The sequence below is a fragment of the Engystomops pustulosus genome, chromosome 5, assembly GCF_040894005.1.
Source record: "Engystomops pustulosus chromosome 5, aEngPut4.maternal, whole genome shotgun sequence".
NCBI classification, from domain to species: domain Eukaryota; kingdom Metazoa; phylum Chordata; class Amphibia; order Anura; family Leptodactylidae; genus Engystomops; species Engystomops pustulosus.
In genome coordinates, this window is record NC_092415.1 from 78,477,630 (window position 1) to 78,490,974 (window position 13,345).

Genomic DNA, 13,345 nt, shown 5'->3' on the forward strand with positions numbered 1-13,345 from the left:
TTTGTGTAAGAATCAGCTATGTTTGTGTGCATGAGGGCTTAGTAAGTTCTCTTTATCTAGTAGTGCCAGCTTGCTGCAGTACACAGCTGTCCCACGGTAAGGCTTGATCGCCTAGTACTGCTGTGAAGTTATTGCACATGCCTCAGAGAAGCCTCATTCTAAGCCCCTGCGCGGCCACCGCCGCTGAAGAGCAGCAATGGCCATGTCTAGGGATAACAGAGGGCCCTTACTAGGGGACAGGTAAGCCCCATTTACACTGTTATGGGAATAAAGGTAATTTTTTTAAAAATAACAATGCATTGAAGAAATGTTTTTTGGGGGGTAAAGGATTAAATTAACTGTAATAGCTGAGGTGGTAATACCCCTTATATATATGTATATATGTAGCACTGCAAAGTACTCACTGACAGCACCTTTAATATATATGCAGCACTGCAAAGTACTGACGGCACCTTTAATATATATGTAGTTTTGCAAAATATTCACTGACGGCACCTTTAACCCCTTAGCCCTCGTATGTTCCCATGAACTCATTGGGGAGCAACAAAGAGTTGCCATGATGATTCAGTAAACATATTAGGTATCGTCATGTCCTAAAATGTCCGAAATGTAACTTTTTTGACATTTTGCGACACATCAAAATTTTAATAAAAAGCGATCAAAAGGTCATACAGTCCCTATGATGGTAGCAATGAAAAGTTAATCTCGATCCGCAAAACAAACGAAGTACACTTGAGCGTTTACTAGCCTGGCCGAGCACTGGGAGCTAAGGCTAGTACACACCCCAGTAGCCTCTACAGTTAATTTACATATCACTAAAATAAAATTTTTAGGATTATTAAATTACAAATGGGGGCAGAGGCAGGCAGGAAGAATCTACCATCAGATCTACTTCTGAAGGTAGACTCCTCATGATAGGTTTACTTTAACCCCTAACGACCTGGCCCTTTTTCATTTTTGTATTTTCGTTTTTCACTCTTCACCTTCAAAAATCTATAACGTTTTCATTTTACCATGTAAAGAGCTGTGTGACAGCTTGTTTTCTTTGTAACAAATTGCACTTCATAGTGATGGTATTTAATATTCAATACTGTGTACTGGGAAGTGGGAAAAAATTCTGAATGCAGTGAAAATGACCAAAAAAATGCATTTGCGCTATTTTCTTGTGGGCTCGGATTTTACAGTTTTCACTTAGCGCCCCAAATGACATGTTTACGTCATTCTTTGAGTCAGTGAGATCACAGAGATACCAAATTTGAATAGATTTTTTAAACTATTTTTCAGGCCCCCTACGGTACTTTAACCCCAGGTTGTCTGATTGATCCTACCATATAGTGCCATACTACAGTACGTAGTACTGCAAAGTAATCATGGACAGGAGCACCTTTAGGATTTTTTTGGAGATGACATATTGCTAATATTCCTGTCTGGTCTTACCAAGTATTTATGTATAATCCTCCATAAGCAGTAGGAATATCCCTGCACTTTAGCAGCCCATCAGTAGCTTTATGCTGTTCTTCACCTCTCCCTAAAAACAGAAGCCTTCTCTCCCTATCTAAGTTTGCCCAGATTCTCTGGGTTTTGAGTGGTCCCTGGCTCTCTGACTGGCCCTACAAGGACCAGCAACCTCTCCCTCCTCTGTAATGGCATCTGGACTTGTAAGTCTGCTGGTATGTAGCAGGGTCACATGTCCAGTCTGGCCTATCATAGGAATGCCTGTGATTGCTAAGTAGCTGCAAGCTGCTTGATTGGCTCATCAGTCAATCAAGCAGCTTGGTGTAATATCCCCGAACACAGACCCTTATCCCGATCAGCAGCGTCTGTCGGGTCTTCGGATCCGTGAGTGCTAAACCTGCCAAATTCCCTATAAACTCGAATTAGGCTGTTCGGACCTCACATCACTAATTAAGACATTTATAAAACATATACATTTGATATCTTTGTTATCAAAATGACCCAAAGAATAAAGGGTATGTGTCATCTGGACCCAACATTTTACAATTTAAAACGTAACTCTATTTTTTTTTTCCTTACCTGAGATGCAAAACCTTACATTTATCCACATTAGGTGTCATTGGTCATATTTCTACCCAAGCTTTCAGCTTCCACAATGTCCTCTATAATATTACCGTATACTGTCTTCCTCTTTGTTGATTATTGTACAAAGCTTTTAACCAAATTAATAAAATTTTATTCTAACTTCGTTCTACAAGGTAATTACTGTACAAATAAAAAAAGGAGACACAATGCTAACGACTGTGACCCACTCTGAGAGTTTACCCTTAATGATGACCGTCAGTTTTCTCTCACTGAGCCAACTGTTATCCCATTTACTCTTATTTTCTATCTTTTCATTTTAACAATTGTTCTATTTTATATACTAAATCCTTTCTCATATCTAAGGGTTAAAATCACAGACCTAGAGTTTTTGGACTCTCTTTAATAATAATAAGAATTCTTTATTTATATAGAGCCTGCAGATTACGCAGCGCTGCACAAAGCATGACTTTGCCTCATTTGAATATTATTATTTTATGTTCTTTGTAACTCATACTACAAAATGAAACCAACATATCAAAAAACATAGTGTGCAGTTTAATAGGTCATATATTATAATAGAGACACAAAGAGTCCCTTAAATAATTAATATTATGCATGTAAATGGCTATTAAGGTGCCAGCTGGCAAGAATAGTAATGTCAAGATATTACGCTAAAACCCCAAGACTTGTTTTACAAAATGCTTTTTTTTAGGTGTGATGAATTACAATTCGTCCCTGCATCCATGTGTACCATTGCTCCGTGTTATGTCACATGTGTATAGATATCAACCCTGCATGTCACAACAGTCCTGAAGCACTGAGGCAGCCAAGTCAAGTGAGCAAATATAATGCGCCACCTGCTGGTTCAGAAGTAAGCAGTACCTCTAGAAGGGTGGGGTCAGTGTGGGGGTCCACAATCACTATTGCCAATTACTGGGCTGGCTGCAAATCACTGCTGTGTACAATTAATACAAAGACCATTATGGCATGCACACAGGCATGTACTTTGCTTTTTGAGAACAGAATGTGAAAGTCATTGTATGTTTATTGTCCATATGTAACATTCTTAAAGGTCTGTCACCTTACAAAGCAGCACTTTATAATACAGTGCATTTTCTGTGTTGCCTAGTGAGCTAACATTTCAATTATGTTGTTGTCTTTGTGCAAAGGACCTTCTTGATGCACCAGGGGTGTGACAAAACGTGTTTTCTTCTCTTGTAGCCCACTTCTCATCCCGTATTGCCCAGCACCCCCATTTTACGCAATGATTGACATCCCCATGTAGAAGAAGACATAGAAAGAAAAGATCAAGTTCAACAGAAGGCATGACAACTACCACTATAACGGGGTACAAAAAAGATCATTATTATAAAAGCGAACATGTAATAAAATTTTTATGTGACAAATGGTTGAGAAACAGGAAACATATGTTTAAAAAGCACAAAGTGCCCTACATAATGCAGGTTTTAATTGCGGGGGGACTCAGGAGCTTGTGGATTACCGTTAACCACTTTAACCACTGCTTATACAAAAAAAGAGAGTACAAGCACTTCTAGGGCACCCTCTAGTTCAAGTATGTGTTAAAGGGGTTTTCCCACAAAAGAAAATTCTCACATTTCAATCCACTAGTGATGTTAACACAATAAAGATCATTTTAACCCTTAACAATTTTACTCAGTTTTGTTGCTATTTTGGCTCCTATCAATCCTTAGGCTGGCCAGTGCAAAATCCCAGGGTGTGGGACGGGGCTTCTCTAAGCAGACACATTATAATCCATCTAGTTCTGTGGGGTGACAATGTGGTTAGATTATCAGGGTCCAAGGTTTATATACACTTTCATCTGACTTCTGACATTGTACTTACACACTGACACATAGAAAGAGAGAGATGAGACAGATCAGAGATGCATGAGATCCATTAGATGCCTATTACAGAGTGAGTCTGCTATATCTCTGCTCTCAGTCTCACAGCTATGTGCCTGCATTCCGCTTCCCCCGGATCACTTATCTCCTTGCTTGTAGTTTGCAGCTTGTTTCTCCTCACAATCTCCTGCCCAGGAGCGAATCAATGTCTGATTGCAGGGGGCGTGGCTACAGGCACAAGACACAGAAATCTCATCTGCAAGATTTCATCCAAGATGGCGCCTGACCCTTAGTCTGAAGTTACAGGGTCGGATCTAGGGGCAACTGAAATTGTGTACAGCAGGACTGATAGAGACAGGTTGGACTTATATCTGTGAAATGCATATTTTTTTAATAACAGCGAATTAGAGAATGTGTTATTTTGTTATCCTGAGTACATATAAGAAACTTGTCTTCATGGAAATACCCCTTTAAAGCAGATATCCTATACATTTTGTGTATAAGATATAATATATTTATACTTCCTATGTAAAAAGTCTTCTGTCTGGTGATATTGTGACGCAGGACACAGTGAAACGCACACATCACTTGAGTGTAAGTAGTCTATATAGATACATAGTAACGATGTTATACATGTAAATGGCAATTGTTTACAAACTGCCGATAACTTTCGGTAGGCGGTAGGCTTTGAGCGATTACATCTATCACTGTTCAAAAATGTTTTTAATAATGCATTTACATAGGAAGTATAAATACAGGCAGTCCCCGGGTTACATACAAGATAGGGTCTGTAGGTTTGTTCTTAAGTTGAATTTGTATGTAAGTCGGAACTGTATATTGTATCATTGTAATCCCAGCCAAATTTTTTTGGTCTCTGTGACAATTGGATTTGAAAAATGTTGGATTGTTATAAGAACCAGTATTAATAATAAAGCTTCATTGTAGCCACCAGTGATAACTGTTATAGCTGTTTATTGTAGCCTAAGACTAAAGTACAGTAAGTTACCAACATCCGGAGGTCCGTTTGTAACTAGGGGTCGTATGTAAGTCAGGTGTTCTTAAGTAGGGGACCGCCTGTATATGAAATCTTATTCATTAAGTATTGCACTGATATGATTATTTATGTATTTTTTCTATTTTTAAGTTTTATATATTACCTAATTAACCCTTTGTGGAAGGGTGCAATTCCACCATTATCTTTCTAACTAACTGATATCTAACTGATATGATACAATTTTTATTTTGATCCATAATTAATCGTTTTTTGATCTATATATATATATTTTTTTTTCTTTTTCTTTTTTTCTTTTTGTGCATCATAGCCTTTCAAGACTTGTAACTCTCTATTTTTACGGTCCATGATACAATGCAAGCTCTTTTTAATTGCATTTAGACTAATTTTAATTGATTTAAACTTTTTTGTGGGCAGGAGTGTCTAATTAAATTTTGACTATTTTCTGATGTACAATGAAGGCAGAATTTACCCCCTAGATGTCAGGGTCACTATGGGTCACAGCATGTAAGGGGTTGACTGCCACTCTGATAGAAAACACTGGCTTGAGCAGGTTACAGTGATATTTCTCCAATTCCTGTGTAAAATACTATAAATTTCATAGTGATTGCTGTAACAGCATTTATAACCTCAGCAAATGGTCCCAGATCAGAGTTCTGTGGTCTCAACATACACAGCGGGATCACAGAAATATATAGCCTGCAGAATTAGGGAAGGGATTCCCCAACATAAAAAAAATCAGTGGGCTTCCCTGTGTACGAGGTCAGGTTAGATGTCTGATATCAACAGATCCTTTTTCAAAGTGAATTCCTGGAGGTCTACATTAAAATATTTCAGGTAGATGGCTGCCATTGCCATAGGGAAGCTGCCACTGGAGACACATTGCAGATGAATACCTAAGAATACTCTACACAGAGAGGCCTACTCCGCCAGTTACATCTATAAAGTTCTAAGGGTTTATAGAAATAGTTCCTGAGATGAGAGAGCTCCTGTAAGAAATCTCTTTAAAATGAATGGTGGTTTATTATGGGGGTCCAAGCTATTTTTCAAAATCATCACCAAGTTTTTTTTATTGTGTAGGGAACATTAGCAAATGTGCTCCTCTAGTCACCCACCATCAGGTATTAAGAAATATATGTGGCATACCACATTTAACCTATGCTCAAATTTCCCATGGATGCAATTTAAATCTCCATTGAATTGTCTAGTGGATAAACACAGGTTTATATTGAAATTTTAGATCTGGATTTCTCCTTTTATTCCACTGCCATGTTCCCTCTGTCGAGGAACTTGTTGGAGTTTGGCAAATAATGTGGCTGTCTTCCAGGAAAACGATATGAATTCCTCACTGACACAGATGCCAAGATTCTAATGCTGTGCACATTACCCAAGGGCACGCTGATACATCGCTCCGTGCAAGAGGAATACATAACCTTAAATAATACACCTTATTTCACACAATTCTCCATTCATATCTCATTTGTATGGATAGTTTTTCTTTTCGACTTAAGTTCCCTTGCTCCCAATAAATGATGACTTTTAGGTATTTATAGAAAAATACATCCTAATGGTTCATTGGTTCTCAAAGTGTTTGTTCAGCTTCTAGCTTTAAAGAAATATGATGACCTAATGTTATATAAGATATAAATATTTCTCAATATATACGCACACATTGATAGATACATAGACAGACTGATTGTTCATATCATTTAGGGTACTCCTTCATATAAATCCAGCCTGTCATCAAAATTCAGTAGGAGTTATGTGCCGTGCATTCAATAGGGACGTACACCAGGCAATTGTACAGAATAATTTATTGTAGGTAAGCTGATTGGTGGAAGCAGGTGGGCTCACATGATGACCACAGCCTCCGAGCAGTAGGAGGAAGATTGAATTTATTAATTGTCTGTTCACTACTCCCCAGTCACCCCCTCCCCCCACTATAAATGGGCTGACTCTAGTTTCGAGCAGCATTCCCATTGTGTAGCAATACATTTGCCACACCCCATGCACACGCCTATGAGAGTAGTCATTTGACCCTGTCACTATCTGTTCCATTCCGCATATATCATAATGGGGAGAAATGTAGCAGCGGAAACAGAGTTAAGTTTGATATAGTATAAATGCATCATAAATGTACTATTTGTGGATAGCATTTTGACTGCCAATATTGAGGGACATGCTGCACCAATCTGTTAGGTGATGCAATCTAATGTAATCCAGCAAGAGAGATATAGAGCAATAATTTAACATTCTCTATATTTTATTTGCTTGTAATAAAAGTCTAAAGTAATGTGATAATTCATTTTGGGGTTAACGTAAGTTCACAAAGTGGCCCGTGCATTATGCAAGCCCTAAATATAGAAATAGTCTATGCTTCTTCCATGGCTTGAGACTGAGCGTGAAACATCCCCTACTCAGTATGCCGATGCTGACTAATGGCTGGAATGACAGACTCATGCTTGCTCCTGGGTCACTTTCCTAGCACAGAGGAGCTATAGGGGGGCCTCTCGGAGAAAGCAAACCCAGCATTCACCATTCATTGTCTGGCGTTTCCATGTGGCCTGGAGAATCTGCTTTAGATTTCATTCAATGAATTATAACTTTGGGCCGTTTTGCATCCACTGAGCAATTTTTAGCTGAAAGTAAACAGAAAGGTTCTAAGAAGTTGCATATGTTCTGTGTTTTAAAATAAGATAAAAGCAATTGAAATAAATTCAGTATCAGTTTAGGGTTGTACCCGGCTTATATGTGTTTAAAGAATACAAATGCACAGTGACAAGTGGCCTAATCGATGTGTCACAATAGAAATTGTGCCTTATAACTCTAATGAGCGACTGATTTACCTATAAATAGGATGATAATAAAATATTGTACATATAAAGATCAGATATCCAGACACACAAACAATCAATAGGCTCTGGGGGGAATTAATAGAAGCTTTGGGTAAATTAATAGAAGATTCATAAGGATCAAGCACATAAGATTGACAAATTATCAATTGCAGTTTTATCAGCACCCCAAAGCTTATAGCAAATCATCATTTACATCCCAAATACTGTATATGATCCACCGATGCTACCTTCAATACTGGAGGATAGTTACTTACAGGGCAATACAGTTATTAAGGTGTGTAAATATTATATACCTATGACAGATATGACACAACACATACAGGGTATACAGAACACAAAATAAGTTATTTTATTTCATGTATGAATTGAATGTAAATGTATGTAATTGGTAGTGTTAGAACTTGTATAGGAAGTACCATGTGTACCAGCAGGGAGAGTGTAGCTGAGGTCTACATGTTTCACACACTGTCTGGTGTCACGTCTGTTACCTTCTTTAAGAAGCCTCTCTTGCTTCCCTATATGAACCAGTAATACTCACCAGGGCATTTTCAGTTTTAAAAGAAGGAGGGGAATGTATACGCCTCTGTAACTGTGCATATGGCACCTTACATGCACCTTACATGCTTTGTCTGTTGTACTAAATATTTGCGATGACTCAAATATAATGATTCTAGAACGTCTGTCATATAATTCTGTCTTATAACTCTGTTTTGTGTTGTCCCTCTGTTATTCTTACAAGAAATTACGTTACATTAACCCCTCAATGACCAGGCCATTTTTTGTTTTTGCATTTTAATTTTTCACTCCACACCTTCAAAAATCGATAACTTTTTAATTTTTCCATGAGCTATATGAGGGCTTGTTTTCTGCGTAACAAATAGCAATTCATGGTTACAGTATTTTATATTCCATGCCGTGTACTGGAAAGCAGTAAAAAAAATCCCCAAATGCAGTGAAATTGGTGGAAAAAATGCATTTGCACCATTTTATTGTGTGCCTGGTTTTTATGCCTTTCACTGTGCGCTCCTTTTGACATGTCTCCTTTATTCGGTCAGTACAATCACAGAGATACCAAATTTATATAGGTTTTATAATGTTTTCAAACATTTACAAAAATGAAAACCTCCTGTACAAAAAAAAAAATCTTAATTTTGCCATCTTCTGGCACTAATAACTTTTTTTATACTTCAGTGTACAGAACTGTGCGTGGTATAATTTTTGCAACTTTTGATTATGTTTTTAAGGCTAAAATGTTTTAGGACTGTACGGCCTTTTGATCACTTTTTATTGAATTTTTATATTTAGGCGCAATTTTCCGTTATGTGGTTAAAAACTGTGAATGACTGTTATTATATTTTGATAGATCGAACACTCTGGGACGTGGCAATACCTTACATGTTAACAAGAATATGGGGACTTTCCACATCGTTTATTACAATGTGCAAATCTCACATAGTAATAAATGTGTTAAAATGAGACGAAAGACTATCATTGTAACAGATCGCTGCTCCATGATGATCTAAATCAATCGAAACAAACATGGCGACGATCTAAGCCAACATGGCGGCATCCACACAGCTTTGCCGGCAACGATCAAAGGGTTAACAACTGCAACCGATGCTAGCGCCGTTCGCGGGTGTTACCGGTGGGTGTTTGCTGCAATAAGCAGCCAATACCAGCAGCCACCGACGTTTAGGGTTTAAAGCAAAGGGTTTGGGTCTCTGCTTAGTCTGACACTGTCAGTTTCTGCAGGGACACACTATAACCAGTCAATTTATTCATATAAACATAGCAGAAAAACTGTACAATGCAGAGTTAGAAGAAATGATGTACCCAAATTGTTATATTAGGGGGATTACAAATATTTACTGCAATCAGCATGTCAGGAGAGATTATAGGTCCACTTTAATACCAAAAGTATACTGCTTTAGGTAAAATGTGCCAAACTGATATCAAAGGGCTTTAAAGTTAGATAGTTTTTCTATTTATGTATAAATGACATTACACAGAGTCAACTGAAGCCACCGTTTGGGGGCTAAAGAGCACAGAGTTAAATAAGAGAATGAGAAAGATCAGATAAGGATATAAATCCCTTCCCCATAACAAGGGTAAAGATGAGGCCTAAAAGCAGGTTAGAACTTCCCACTGTGCTGCCAAAAAGTATCACATATTTAACCCGGTGTGATAGATTAAAATAAATAAACACATTATTTTAAACATTTTGGACACATGAAACTTAAAAAAAACTATGAATAAAGGGAAATAAAGAATAAAACAAAATTGTCAAATCTAAATTGGGAAAAATGTCCTGAAGCAACACCGTGAACTATAGGTATCACGGCTTACCCTTTCTAAAAAGAATTTACAAAAAGTCTCTTTTTTATACATTCGTTCTGTGACCCCTTAGTGCACTTTTCATACATGACCCCTAAGGTATCACTGTACAGCATTTCATTATAATGGAGGCAGAGGAGCTTAATCGAGGCCCCTTGCTGCCTGAATTTGAAAAGACATCCTCATAGCCTCGAGCCATTGGCAGAGACAAGGCAGCAGCAACAGACCATTGCACAGCAAAGTCATCATCTGAAGTAAACAAAAGTATGTTCTATTAATTGTTATAAAGAAGCCATGAAGTGTCACTCTGCTCCAGGGAACAATATAGTGAAACATATGTGGAAAGCTAAGCAACCATAACTGTGTGACACCAGTAAAGTATCCTCAATACAGACAAAAATAACAACAGCTTCATTACAGTCAACTAACAGACTAGAAAATACCATTGGCTAGGTTAATATGACAATAAATGGCATGAATATACAGGTAATTTGTATATAACAATATACATCAATACATATTATAATACCCCAATGTTTGCTACACATATTTCCTGTACATTGTATAATACCAATATATTCTACAGCAAACTACATCACTTCTCCCCAGAAGAGCTCACAATCTAATTTCTAACACACGTGAGGATCAACCTCATAGAAAGTTATCTTTGTAATTTCCTATAGATATAAAATGAAGGAAACTTATTAAATGCTATGTTTAAGGTTAAGTTTATCAGTAGGCAAATCAAGGGGAATAAGCAACACAATGTCAACCTTTCACAGAAAGCATATTAGAATGTAAGAATACCATGGAAAGGGACTAGAGTATGTCATGGCACTGAATCTCCATTAATGACTCAACACTAGAGGTCGCATGGCCTAGATGTGCGCTCAGGGTGGTGGGACAGTAACAATGAACTCCTATGTTTTCTCTCATACTAAGTTGCTTTGTTTTACATACTCATACTTATTAATTCTCAGCACTTCATTGTGGACTCCATGGAGTCTTCTCTATATGACTTGCATTTTACCCTGGCAAGGTTAGACATAAAGGCTCATTATAAGAAATTAATTCTTTTGGGGTTAAAAAGTTAATTAGATTTTGTCTCAGGCCATTTGACATTATGCATTTATTCCATTAACCGTTTGACCACTATGGATGTCGACAGTGCAAGTCTCTTTACATTAAAACATTATAGAGATTTTTAGTTTAACTTTTTAAAGCAGCCCTAGCCGACATATTTTGCTCACTGATCTCTTCTGGTCCCCAGATTGAAAGTTTAGGCAGGATTACCAAGTACTGATCTAAAAAACTATTAACTCTCTGTAGACTGCTATAAAAAAAAGCACACAACATCCAAAGGACTAGACAAATATATAGCCAGAGGGTTAGATAATTACAGTTTTTTTCTTGCCATATTAGATAAGTGCTGCTACAATATCACAGGTCCTTTGCTTTCTCTTCTGCCAAAGACAGTATTGAAAGTATTCACTGAGCCCATTTCTATATCACTATCATAGAAACACAAGGATCAAACTACAGGAGTCAGGTGGAAATAGATACTTGGAGAAATTGACTTACACAACATGTTGCCATCTGTTTGGAGAGCAGAGGTTATATAACGCAGACTGCTGTTCCTCATTTCTTATGTTTCATACTGTATGTGAAGCTGCAAATAAAAGTGTGTGTATGAGATAGCAGGGTGTGGGTTTAACTCTGTCTATTGATTTGAGATAAACTGCATCTAAAAATTATGATAATTTAGTGACTTCATGGAAACATAGAAGTAGGGCTTCTAGTAAAGATGCACTCCATCTCTAGCCCAAGGACACATGGAGTGATGAACTGTTACATCTGTTCCTGAACTTATATGCTGTCTCAGTCTTTTTTGTGGCAGTGCTGTCCCTGTAGGGGGACTGGAGGTATGGGGTCTTAACTTACCTGCAGAGGTATGGCGGCCATGCAGAACTGCACCCCTACACATGTGTCAAGTGAGTTTATGCAGTTCTGTCATGGATGTAAGTGGTCTTTCTCTAAGACATGGCATATACGAGTAGACAAATTACCATCAGTGATTGGAAGAAGGTGACCTAAATGTTTAGGCAGGGGCGGAAAATTGGATAACAATCTCCTGGGATTTCTTAAGCCTGATATATATTACACTTAATTTGACACTTAAAAGCTACTTTACTGGGGTTCAACTAGTTAATATAAATGTCTAAAAAGGTGCCAGGTTCATTGAGGTAATGCAATACCTAATATGCGAAATTATCTCAAATGCACCAGATCTGTAAAAAAATAAGTAGAACACAACCGCAAGACAAGCGAAAACGTTTTTAAACCTTTTAGGCATTTTTTATTGATTTTATACATTAATAAAGCAGGAGATAATAGTAAACTTTGGAATATGTTGTACTTCATTAACTATAGCAGGTTCTTTGTGCCCTTTATTCTGCTCTTTCTCCTGCAGAGAGCAGTGTATCCGAAAGCCTCATACAGATAAGAAAACAAATGATGAACTTGTTTCATACCTAAAGAAAAATACCTAAAGAGAAAATCTACCATCAACTTCAAGCATGATAATCCAGGAACACTTACTCATAGATCTAGGCACCGTGACTGTGGTAATCTAACTATATTTCTTATCCTCGGCCTCTTTCCTTCTGAAATCAACTCTGAGGGAGTTACTAGAGCTCCAATATACTGTAGCTTACACATGCTGGAGCACTTTACCCCCTTCCACTGTCTGCTGAAACTTCCTCTGCTGACCTGAGATTACAGCAGGGGGAGGGGGAAGTGCTGAGAACGTACGGGGGAGGTGGAGACCGTGTAACAGTCTATGTAGCTGCAGCATGGAGAGGGTTTGGTAACACCACCCCGACCCCCAGAGCCTTTCTGACTCATTGGTATAATTCTAAAAGTTGGTTTTTAGAAGAAAGGAGACCATGGATAACAAATGAAAATGTTGCCTCTGGCTACATTGTAGGGCAGCACCCTTTAACATCAAGCATGACTTTGTCTAAAAGCCTGATGATATAATGCAGGATAATAGCCAAACCAGTATATCTATTGCATAAGGTACAGGCTGTTTGATCTCTGTATGATCGTGTTTACATCTCTTCAGCACAGTGTAGGAAATTGATTTGAATAAGTAAGAGGTAGTAGACTGTAGTGAGAGTCTCCATCGCTTTTAATGACAAAGTTTACTTTAAAAAAATCTACCATTTAATTTCATGCATTAT

General features: G+C 37.7%; 1 long non-coding RNA gene across 1 annotated transcript; it reads left to right on the forward strand.

Annotated features, from left to right (window-relative positions):
- The first annotated feature begins 1,757 nt into the window (after positions 1-1,757).
- LOC140134055 (uncharacterized) lies at positions 1,758-3,675 on the forward strand. Its single transcript, XR_011856050.1, has 3 exons — positions 1,758-1,839; positions 2,753-2,911; positions 3,262-3,675. It is a non-coding gene; the product is annotated as an uncharacterized lncRNA (long non-coding RNA).
- Positions 3,676-13,345: the final 9,670 nt, after the last annotated feature.